The following is a 12,742-nucleotide window of genomic DNA, read 5'->3' on the forward strand; positions in this document are numbered from 1 at the left end:
AATAAAAAGTATTGGACCAGAATGTAATGTGCATAGTTTATGTACAAAATGTGCTGCCTTTCTTGTACCTCAGAGTGTACATAGACACTGCAGCGACTATGATCTGAATTTGTAGCTTACTCCAAGCTCCGTGGACATACATAAGTGTCATGATTTATCTGCTATGGTAAACGGATTCCCTGGTAGAGTAGAAAAAGGTGGCGCTATCTACACATGGTGAATGAGTAGTAAAATAGAACAGGTAAGGACAAATGCAAATGCTCAGCTGGTTCAGTTGTGCTAACTGAAGCACAACGCTAGATCTGATTAATGAATTGAGGGTTCACTGTAGCCAACCTGGCAAACAAATGGATATTCCTCCAGTGGAGCCATGATGGCATAAGTTGAATGACAAGATCCAGGAATATGGCGCTCCCTATGTTTTTGTTACCAAGATTAAACCACTATTTCTTTGCCATTTTTCAACATAAAAACACCAAGTCGAATATTGCTAGTGTTCCCAACACAGACACTAGCAAACCCTCACAGCAAATAGTGCTCCCTCAATGCCTACTTTACCTATCAACATGAAATTGGAGCAATCTATTGATCTCCTTCTTATTTTCTCCTCCTAGAGCACTTCTTCGTCTGGCTTTTCTTTCACTGACCTCTGTCATTAGCGATAACTTTGAAATACCTATAGACTAAAACATGCTGCCTTGAAAATAGTATCACTTTTCCTTTGATTTCCCCAAATTGTTCTCTGTTCCAGGCATAAAGAAGATCATATACTTCACATAATTTTCTAATTGTCACTTTCTTACATTTCCAAATTACTTATGGTATTCTTTATCACAAAGAAAACTTCACAAATTGTAATAAGTGCCTCAATAACATTCTGGCCAAAGTACTACAATAAAATGCTCTGTCATCTACTGACAAATATACTACCCGTAGCCCCAGCACCTCCCCTTATAGAATACAGCTATTATTACTATATCATATCTGTTTCAAGAGTTTTGCCATTTTGCCTTGTTAATGCCACTTTACTCAAAAGCTAGCCTGCATTTCTGTTCATAAAATGGCTTCTGATGGAGGACCACAGCTTCTGACAAAAGTAGACCTCCAATAGAAAAATAGATTTCCCATGGTGTTTTACAATTGGAAGCGGCTGATGGACTTGTCTGGTCATATTCTCCTCCACCAGCAGTTACTATATGGACAGAAGTACTTGTCAGTGTGTGAGGAAAGTTGTGCTAACAAGGGGAGGTGGACAATCCCTTAAACACCATATTTCATTCTATCCATTTAGTCTGTGTCCAACCCCTGGATAATTTATAGGACAGTTATTACTGTATTTCCCTGTTTTTCATGGATTTTTTTAATTGCTTTATGTTAATTCCCATGTAATTTAATATCCTAGGTACAGAGCTCTTAACAAGCCAGGACATTTCCTATGTGTATATATATCTAGTTCAATTATACACACAAGATAATATAGCACTATCTTCTCTATTTCTTTGGGTCCATCCTCTGGACTTTTGTATTATTGTTTTTAAAAGCTTATAAATACACTACTCAAAAAAATAAAGGGAACACTAAAATCCCACATTCTAGATATCACTGAATGAAATATTCCAGTTGTAAATATTTATTCATTACATAGTAGAATGTGCTGAGAACAATAAAAGCTAAAATGATCAACGTAAATCACAACTAATATCCCACGGAGGTCTGGAGTTGAAATGATGCTCAAAATCAAAGTGGATAATGAAGTTACAGGCTGATCCAACTTCAGTCGAAATGCCTCAAGACAAGGAAATGATGCTCAATATTGTGTGTGGCCTCCACGTGCCTGTATCATCTCCCTACAACGCCTGGGCATGCTCCTGATGAGGTGGGGGGGAGATGAGGTGGGGGGGATTCCCTCCCAAACCTGGACTAATGCATCCGCCAACTCCTGGACAGTCTGTGAATGGTGCGAGACAAGATATCCCAGATGTGTTCAATCGGACTCAGGTCTGGGGAATGGGCGGGCCAGTCCATAGCTTCAATGCCTTCATCTTGCAGGAACTGCTGACACACTCCAGGCACATGAGGTCTGGCCTTGTCCGGCATTAGGAGGAACCCAGGGCCAACTGCACCAGCATATGGTCTCACAAGGGTTCTGAGAATCTCATCTCGGTACCTAATGGCAGTCAGGCTACCTTTGACGAGCACATGAAGAGCTGTGTGGCCCTCCAAAGAAATGCCACCCCACACCATTACTGACCCACTGCCAAACCGGTCATGCTGAAGGATGCTGCAGGCAGCAGATCGCTCTCCACGGCATCTCCAGATTCTGTCAGGTCTGTCACATGTGCTTAGTGTGAACCTGCTTTCATCTGTGAAGAGCACAGGGCGCCAGTGGCGAATTTGCCAATCCTGGTGTTCTGTGACAAATGCCAAGAATCCTGCATGGTGTTGGGCTGTGAGTACAACCCCCATCTGTGGATGTCAGGCACGCAGACCATCCTCATGGAGTCGGTTTCTAACCGTTTGTGCAGACACATGCACATTTGTGGCCTGCTGGTGGTCATTTTGCAGGGCTCTGGCAGTGCTCCTCCTGTTCCTCATTGCACAAAGGCTGAGGTAGCAGTCCTGCTGCTGGGTTGTTGCCCTCCTACTTCCTTCCACATCTCCTGGTGTACTAGCCTGTCTCCTGGTAGCACCTTCAGCCTCTGGACACTACGCTGACAGACACAAGAAATCTTCTTGCCACAGCTCACATTGATGTGCCATCCTGTATGAGCTGCACTACCTGAGCCACTTGTGTGGGTTTTAGAGTCCGTCTCATGCTACCACGAGTGTGAAAGCACAACCAACATTCAAAAGTGACCAAAACATCAGCCAGAAAACATTGGTACTGAGATGTGGTCTGTGGTCCCCATCTGCAGAACCACTCCTTTATTGAGTGTGTCTTGATAATTGCCAATAATTTCCATCTGTTGTTTATTCCATTTGCACAACAACATGTGAAATTGATTGTCAAACAGTGTTGCTTTCTAAGTGGACAGTTTGATTTCACAGAAGTTTGATTTACTTGGAGTTATATTCTGTTAAGTGTTCCCTTTATTTTTTTCAGCAGTGTTTATTTCTAATCCTGATCCTCCCACAGCCACAGAGAAAGAAGTGTTTAGCCATACATCTGCATGCTTCCTCAGTTTATAGACAGATAGACATGTGACTGCACCAGACATTGCATTATGGCTTTGTTGTGTATCCTGTTATGATCTGGTAATTCAGTACCACAATGGACATAGAAGTCAGAGCACATACAGTGACCTGACAATAACCCAAAAACATAGAATGAGCTCTGAGACGTGGGAACTCTGCTGACCGCAATCCCTAGTCCTCTCCAACCACACTATAGGCAGCCGTGGATTGCGCCTAACGCTCCCTATGCAACTCGGCACAGCCTGAGAAACTAGCTAGCCTGAAGATAGAAAATAAGCCTACCTTGCCTCAGAGAAATACCCCAAAGGAAAAGGCAGCCCCCACATATAATGACTGTGAGTTAAGATGAAAAGACAAACGTAGAGATGAAATAGATTTAGCAAAGTGAGGCCCAACTTTCTGAACAGAGCGAGGATAGGAAAGGTAACTTTGCGGTCAACACAAAACCCTACAAAAAACCACGCAAAGGGGGCAAAAAGACCCTCCGTACCAAACTAACGGCACGGAGGTACACCCTCTGCGTCCCAGAGCTTCCAGCAAGCAAGAAAAAACAAAATAAGCAAGCTGGACAGAAAAAACAGCAAACAAAATAGCAAAAGCAGAACTTATCTATGCAGAGCAGCAGGCCACAGGAACGATCCAGGAGGAAACAGGTCCAATACTAGAACATTGACTGGAGGCCAGGATCAAAGCACTAGGTGGAGTTAAATAGAGCAGCACCTAACGACTTCACCACATCACCTGAGGAAGGAAACTCAGAAGCCGCAGTACCACTCTCCTCCACCAACGGAAGCTCACAGAGAGAATCAGCCGAAGTACCACTTGTGGCCACAGGAGGGAGCTCTGCCACAGAATTCACAACAGTACCCCCCCTTGAGGAGGGGTCACCGAACCCTCACCAGAGCCCCCAGGACGACCAGGATGAGCCATATGAAAGGCACGAACAAGATCGGGAGCATGGACATCAGAGGCAAAAACCCAGGAATTATCTTCCTGAGCATAACCCTTCCACTTAACCAGATACTGGAGTTTCCGTCTTGAAACACGAGAATCCAAAATCTTCTCCACGATATACTCCAACTCCCCCTCCACCAAAACCGGGGCAGGAGGATCAACAGATGGAACCATAGGTGCCACGTATCTCCGCAACAATGACCTATGGAATACGTTATGTATGGAAAAAGAATCTGGAAGGGTCAGACGAAAAGACACAGGATTAAGAACCTCAGAAATCCTATACGGACCAATGAAACGAGGTTTAAACTTAGGAGAGGAAACCTTCATAGGAATATGACGAGAAGATAACCAAACCAAATCCCCAACACGAAGTCGGGGACCCACACAGCGTCTGCGATTAGCGAAACGTTGAGCCTTCTCCTGGGACAAGGTCAAATTGTCCACTACATGAGTCCAAATCTGCTGCAACCTGTCCACCACAGTATCCACACCAGGACAGTCCGAAGACTTAACCTGCCCTGAAGAGAAACGAGGATGGAACCCAGAGTTGCAGAAAAACGGCGAAACCAAGGTAGCCGAGCTGGCCCAATTATTAAGGGCGAACTCAGCCAAAGGCAAAAAGGACACCCAGTCATCCTGATCAGCAGAAACAAAGCATCTCAGATATGTTTCCAAGGTCTGATTGGTTCGTTCGGTCTGGCCATTAGTCTGAGGATGGAAAGCTGAGGAAAAAGACAAGTCAATGCCCATCCTAGCACAAAAGGCTCGCCAAAACCTCGAAACAAACGGGAACCTCTGTCAGAAACGATATTCTCTGGAATGCCATGTAAACGAACCACATGCTGGAAGAACAATGGCACCAAATCAGAGGAGGAAGGTAATTTAGACAAGGGTACCAAATGGACCATCTTAGAGAAGCGATCACAGACCACCCAAATGACTGACATCTTTTGAGAGACGGGAAGATCTGAAATAAAATCCATAGAGATATGTGTCCAAGGCCTCTTTGGGACCGGCAAGGGCAAAAGCAACCCACTGGCACGAGAACAGCAGGGCTTAGCCCGAGCACAAATCCCACAGGACTGCACAAAAGAACGCACATCCCGCGACAGAGATGGCCACCAAAAGGATCTAGCCACTAACTCTCTGGTACCAAAGATTCCAGGATGACCAGCCAACACCGAACAATGAACCTCAGAGATAACTTTATTCGTCCACCTATCAGGGACAAACAGTTTCTCCGCTGGGCAACGATCAGGTTTATTAGCCTGAAATTTTTGCAGCACCCGCCGCAAATCAGGGGAGATGGCAGACACAATTACTCCCTCCTTGAGAATACCCGCCGGCTCAGATAAACCCGGAGAGTCGGGCACAAAGCTCCTAGACAGAGCATCCGCCTTCACTTTTACGAAATCGCAAAGTCAAAACGGGCAAAAAACAGCGACCAACGAGCCTGTCTAGGATTCAACCGCTTGGCAGACTCGAGATAAGTCAAGTTCTTATGATCAGTCAAGACCACCACGCGATGCTTAGCTCCTTCAAGCCAATGACGCCACTCCTCGAATGCCCACTTCATGGCCAGCAACTCTCGATTGCCAACATCATAATTTCGCTCAGCAGGCGAAAACTTCCTGGAAAAGAAGGCGCATGGTTTCATCACCGAGCAATCAGAACCTCTCTGCGACAAAACAGCCCCTGCTCCATTCTCAGAAGCATCAACCTCGACCTGGAATGGAAGTGAAACATCTGGTTGACACAACACAGGGGCAGAAGAAAAACGACGCTTCAACTCTTGAAAAGCTTCCACAGCAGCAGAAGACCAATTGACCACATCAGCACCCTTCTTGGTCAAATCGGTCAATGGTTTAGCAATACTAGAAAAATTGCAGATGAAGCGACGATAAAAATTAGCAAAGCCCAGGAACTTTTGCAGACTTTTCAGAGATGTCGGCTGAGCCCAATCATGGATGGCTTGGACCTTAACAGGGTCCATCTCGATAGTAGAAGGGGAAAAGATGAACCCCAAAAATGAAACCTTCTGAACACCAAAGAGACACTTTGATCCCTTCACAAACAAAGAATTAGCACGCAGGACCTGAAACACCGTTCTGACCTGCTTCACATGAGACTCCCAATCATCCGAGAAGATCAAAATGTCATCCAAGTACACAATCAGGAATTTATCCAGGTACTCTCGGAAGATGTCATGCATAAAGGACTGAAACACTGATGGAGCATTGGCAAGTCCGAATGGCATTACTAGATACTCAAAATGGCCCTCGGGCGTGTTAAATGCAGTTTTCCATTCATCGCCTCGCTTAATACGCACAAGATTATACGCACCACGAAGATCTATCTTGGTGAACCAACTAGCCCCCTTAATCCGAGCAAACAAATCAGATAGGGGTACTGAAATTTAACCGTGATCTTATTTAGAAGGCGGTAATCTATACAAGGTCTCAGCGAACCATCCTTCTTGGCCACAAAAAAGAACCCTGCTCCTAATGGCGATGATGACGGGCGAATATGCCCCTTCTCCAGGACTCCTTCACATAACTCCGCATGTGCTCAGGCACAGATAAATTAAACAGTCGACCTTTTGGGAATTTACTACCAGGAATCAAATCGATAGCACAATCACAATCCCTATGCGGAGGTAGGGTATCGGACTTGGGCTCATCAAATACATCCCGGTAATCAGACAAGAACTCTGGAACCTCAGAAGGGGTGGATGACGAAATAGACAGAAATGGGACATCACCATGTACCCCCTGACAACCCCAGCTGGACACAGACATGGATTTCCAATCTAATACTGGATTATGGACTTGTAGCCATGGCAACCCCAACACGACCACATCATGCAGATTATGCAACACCAGAAAGCGAATAACCTCCTGATGTGCAGGAGCCATGCACATGGTCAGCTGGGTCCAGTACTGAGGCTTGTTCTTGGCCAAAGGTGTAGCATCAATTCCTCTCAATGGAATAGGACACTGCAAGGGCTCCAAGAAAAACCCACAACGCCTAGCATACTCCAAGTCCATCAAATTCAGGGCAGCGCCTGAATCCACAAATGCCATGACAGAATAAGATGACAAAGAGCAGATCAAGGTAACGGACAAAAGAAATTTTGACTGTACCGTACCAATGGTGGCAGACCTAGCGAACTGCTTAGTGCGTTTAGGACAATCAGAGATAGCATGAGTGGAATCACCACAGTAGAAACACAGCCCATTCAGACGTCTGTGTTCTTGCCGTTCAACTCTGGTCAAAGTCCTATCGCACTGCATAGGCTCAGGTTTATGCTCAGATAATACCGCCAAGTGGTGCACCGATTTACGCTCACGCAAGCGTCGACCGATCTGAATGGCCAAAGACATAGACTCATTCAGACCAGCAGGCATAGGAAATCCCACCATGACATCCTTAACCCCTCTGTGACCTTAGACGTACTATCCCGTCGAGGTGCCCTGGGCTTATCTGACCCTGGACGGGATAGTACGTCATAGCCGATCGGCCGCGCTCACGGGGGGAGCGCGGCCGATCGCGGCCGGGTGTCAGCTGCTTATCGCAGCTGACATCCAGCACTATGTGCCAGGAGCGGTCACGGACCGCCCCCGGCACATTAACCCCTGGCACACCGCGATCAAAGATGATCGCGATGTGCCGGCGGTACAGGGAAGCACCGCGCAGGGAGGGGGCTCCCTGCGGGCTTCCCTGAGCCCCCCGCAGCAACGCGATGTGATCACGTTGCTGCGAGGGTCTCCTCACCTCCCTCCCTGCTCGAGCCCCGGATCCAAGATGGCCGCGGATCCGGGTCCTGCAGGGAGGGAGGTGGCTTCACAGAGCCTGCTCAGAGCAGGCACTGTGAAGCAGCCTGCACTCCTATCAGATCAGTGATCTGACAGAGTGCTGTGCAAACTGTCAGATCACTGATCTGTGATGTCCCCCCCTGGGACAAAGTAAAAAAGTAAAAAAAAAAATTTCCAAATGTGTAAAAAAAATAAAAAAAAATATTCCAAAATAATGAAAAAAAAAAAAAATATTATTCCCATAAATACATTTCTTCATCTAAATAAAAAAAAAAAACCAATAAAAGTACACATATTTAGTATCGCCGCGTCCGTAACGGCCCGACCTATAAAACTGGCCCACTAGTTAACCCCTTCAGTAAACACCGTAAGAAAAAAAAAAAAAAAAACGAGGCAAAAAACAACGCTTTATTATCATACCGCCGAACAAAAAGTGGAATAACACGCGATCAAAAGGACAGATATAAATAACCATGGTACCGCTGAAAGCGTCATATTGTCCCGCAAAAAAAGAGCCGCCATACAGCATCATCAGCAAAAAAATAAAAAAGTTATAGTCCTGAGAATAAAGCGATGCAAAAATAATTATTTTTTCTGTAAAATAGTTTTTATCGTATAAAAGCACCAAACCATAAAAAAATGATATAAATGAGGTATCGCTGTAATCGTACTGACCCGAAGAATAAAACTGATTTATCAATTTTACCAAACGCGGAACGGTATAAACGCCTCCCCCAATAGAAATTCATGAATAGCTGGCTTTTGGTCATTCTTCCTCACAAAAATCGGAATAAAAAGCGATCAAAAAATGTCACGTGCCCAAAAATGTTTTCAATAAAAACGTCAACTCGTCCCGCAAAAAACAAGACCTCACATGACTCTGTGGACCAAAATATGGAAAAATTATAGCTCTCAAAATGTGGTATTGCAAAAAATATTTTTTGCAATAAAAAGGGTCTTTCAGTGTGTGACGGCTGCCAATCATAAAAATCCGCTAAAAAACTCGCTATAAAAGTAAATCAAACCCCCCTTCATCACCCCCTTAGTTAGGGAAAAATAAAAAAAAATGTATTTATTTCCATTTTCCCATTAGGGCTAGGGTTAGGGCTAGGGTTAGGGCTAGGGCTAGGGTTAGGGCTAGGGTTAGGGCTAGGGTTAGGGCTAGGGTTAGGGTTAGGGCTAGGGTTAGGGCTAGGGTTAGGGCTAGGGTTAGGGCTAGGGTTAGGGCTAGGGCTAGGGCTAGGGTTAGGGCTAGGGTTAGGGCTAGGGTTAGGGCTAGGGTTAGGGTTAGGGCTAGGGCTAGGGCTAGGATTAGGGTTAGGGTTGGGGCTACAGTTAGGGTTGGGGCTAAAGTTAGGGTTAGGGTTCAGATTACATTTACAGTTGGGAATAGGGTTGGGATTAGGGTTAGGGGTGTGTCAGGGTTAGAGGTGTGGTTAGGGTTACCGTTGGAATTAGGGTTAGGGGTGTGTTTAGATTAGGGTTTCAGTTATAATTGGGGGGTTTCCACTGTTTCGGCACATCAGGGGCTCTCCAAACACGACATGGCGTCCGATCTCAATTCCAGCCAATTCTGCGTTGAAAAAGTAAAACAGTGCTCCTTCCCTTCCGAGCTCTCCTGTGTGCCCAAACAGGGGTTTACCCCAACATATGGGGTATCAGCGTACTCAGGACAAATTGGACAACAACTTTTGTGGACCAATTTCTACTGTTACCCTTGGGAAAATACAAAACTGGGGGCTAAAAAATAATTTTTGTGGGAAAACAAAAAGATTTTTTATTTTCACGGCTCTGCGTTATAAACTGTAGTGAAACACTTGGGGGTTCAAAGTTCTCACAACACATCTAGATAAGTTCATTGAGGGGTCTAGTTTCCAATATGGGGTCACTTGTGGGGGGTTTCTACTGTTTAGGTACATTAGGGGCTCTGCAAACGCAATGTGACGCCTGCAGACCAATCCATCTAAGTCTGCATTCCAAATGATGCTCCTTACCTTCCGAGCCCTCCCATGCGCCCAAACGGTGGTTCCCCCCCACATATCGGGTATCAGCGTACTCAGGACAAATTGGACAACAACTTTTGTGGACCAATTTCTCCTGTTACCCTTGGGAAAATACAAAACTGGGGGCTAAAAAATAATTTTTGTGGGAAAACAAAAAGATTTTTTATTTTCACGGCTCTGCGTTATAAACTGTAGTGAAACACTTGGGGGTTCAAAGTTCTCACAACACATCTAGATAAGTTCATTGAGGGGTCTAGTTTCCAATATGGGGTCACTTGTGGGGGGTTTCTACTGTTTAGGTACATTAGGGGCTCTGCAAACGCAATGTGACGCCTGCAGACCAATCCATCTAAGTCTGCATTCCAAATGATGCTCCTTCCCTTCCGAGCCCTCCCATGCGCCCAAACGGTGGTTCCCCCCCACATATCGGGTATCAGCGTACTCAGGACAAATTGGACAACAACTTTTGTGGACCAATTTCTCCTGTTACCCTTGGGAAAATACAAAACTGGGGGCTAAAAAATAATTTTTGTGGGAAAACAAAAAGATTTTTTATTTTCACGGCTCTGCGTTATAAACTGTAGTGAAACACTTGGGGGTTCAAAGTTCTCACAACACATCTAGATAAGTTCATTGAGGGGTCTAGTTTCCAATATGGGGTCACTTGTGGGGGGTTTCTACTGTTTAGGTACATTAGGGGCTCTGCAAACGCAATGTGACGCCTGCAGACCAATCCATCTAAGTCTGCATTCCAAATGATGCTCCTTCCCTTCCGAGCCCTCCCATGCGCCCAAACGGTGGTTCCCCCCCACATATCGGGTATCAGCGTACTCAGGACAAATTGGACAACAACATTTAGGGTCCAATTTCTCCTGCTAACCTTGGAAAAATACAAAACTGGGGGCTAAAATATAATTTTTGTGGAAAAAAAAATATTTTTTATTTGCATGGCTCTGCGTTATAAACTGTAGTGAAATACTTGGGGGTTCAAAGCTCTCACAACACATCAAGATGAGTTCCTTAGGGGGTCTACTTTCCAAAATGGTGTCACTTGTGGGGGGTTTCTACTGTTTAGGTACATTAGGGGCTCTGCAAACGCAATGTGACGCCTGCAGACCATTCCATCTAAGTCTGCATTCCAAATGGCGCTCCTTCCCTTCCGAACCCTCCCATGCGCCCAAACGGTGGTTCCCCCCCACATATGGGGTATCAGCGTACTCAGGACAAATTGGACAACAACTTTTGTGGTCCAATTTCTCCTCTTACCCTAGAGAAAATACAAAACTGGGGGCTAAAAAATAATTTTTGTGGGAAAAAAATTTTGTTTTATTTTTATGGCTCTGCATTATAAACTTCTGTGAAGCCCTTGGTGGGTCAAAGTGCTCACCACACATCCAGATAAGTTCCTTAGGGGGTCTACTTTCCAAAATGGTGTCACTTGTGGGGGGTTTCAATGTTTAGGCACATCAGTGGCTCTCCAAACGCAACATGGCGTCCCATCTCAATTCCTGTCAATTTTGCATTGAAAAGTCAAACGGCGCTCCTTCCCTTCCGAGCTCTCCCATGCGCCCAAACAGTGGTTTACTGCCACATATGGGGTATCAGCGTACTCGGGACAAATTGGACAACAACTTTTGAGGTCCAATTTCTTCTCTTACCCTTGGAAAAATAAAAAATTGGGGGCAAAAATATAATTTTTGTGAAAAAATATGATTTTTTATTTTTACGGTTCTGCATTATAAACTTCTGTGAAGCACTTGGTGGGTCAAAGTGCTCACCACACCTCTAGATAAGTTCCTTAGGGGGTCTACTTTCCAAAATGGTGTCACTTGTGGGGGGTTTCAATGTTTAGGCACATCAGTGGCTCTCCAAACGCAACATGGCGTCCCATCTCAATTTCTGTCAATTTTGCATTGAAAAGTCAAACTGCGCTCCTTCCCTTCCGAGCTCTCCCATGCGCCCAAACAGTGGTTTACTGCCACATATGGGGTATCAGCGTACTCAGGACAAATTGGACAACAACTTTTGAGGTCCAATTTCTTCTCTTACCCTTGGAAAAATAAAAAATTGGGGGCAAAAATATAATTTTTGTGAAAAAATATGATTTTTTATTTTTACGGTTCTGCATTATAAACTTCTGTGAAGCACTTGGTGGGTCAAAGTGCTCACCACACATCCAGATAAGTTCCTTAGGGGGTCTACTTTCCAAAATGGTGTCACTTGTGGGGGGTTTCAATGTTTAGGCACATCAGTGGCTCTCCAAACGCAACATGGCGTCCCATCTCAATTCCTGTCAAGTTTGCATTGAAAAGTCAAATAGCGCTCCTTCCCTTCCGAGCTCTCCCATGCGCCCAAACAGTGGTTTACTGCCACATATGGGGTATCAGCGTACTCAGGACAAATTGGACAACAACTTTTTGGGTCCAATTTCTCCTGTTACCCTTGGTAAAATAAAACAAATTGGAGCTGAAGTAAATTTTTTGTGTAAAAAAGTTAAATGTTCATTTTTATTTAAACATTCCAAAAATTCCTATTAAACACCTGAAGGGTTAATAAACTTCTTGAATGTGGTTTTGAGCACCTTGAGGGGTGCAGTTTTTAGAATGGTGTCACACTTGGGCATTTTCTATCATATAGACCCCTCAAAATGACTTCAAATGAGACGTGGTCCCTAAAAAAAAATGGTGTTGTAAAAATGAGAAATTGCTGGTCAACTTTTAACCCTTATAACTCCCTAACAAAAAAAAAAATTGGTTCCAAAATTATGCTGAT

At 44.8% G+C, this 12,742-nt stretch overlaps 1 protein-coding gene across 1 annotated transcript in view; it reads left to right on the top strand.

The window, feature by feature from the left end:
• PKD1L1 (polycystin 1 like 1, transient receptor potential channel interacting) overlaps positions 1-12,742 on the top strand; it is a 528,440-nt gene that overhangs the window by 127,491 nt on the left and 388,207 nt on the right. The window lies entirely within an intron of this gene.

Source organism: Ranitomeya imitator, chromosome 6 (assembly GCF_032444005.1).
Source record: "Ranitomeya imitator isolate aRanImi1 chromosome 6, aRanImi1.pri, whole genome shotgun sequence".
In the NCBI taxonomy this organism is placed as follows: domain Eukaryota; kingdom Metazoa; phylum Chordata; class Amphibia; order Anura; family Dendrobatidae; genus Ranitomeya; species Ranitomeya imitator.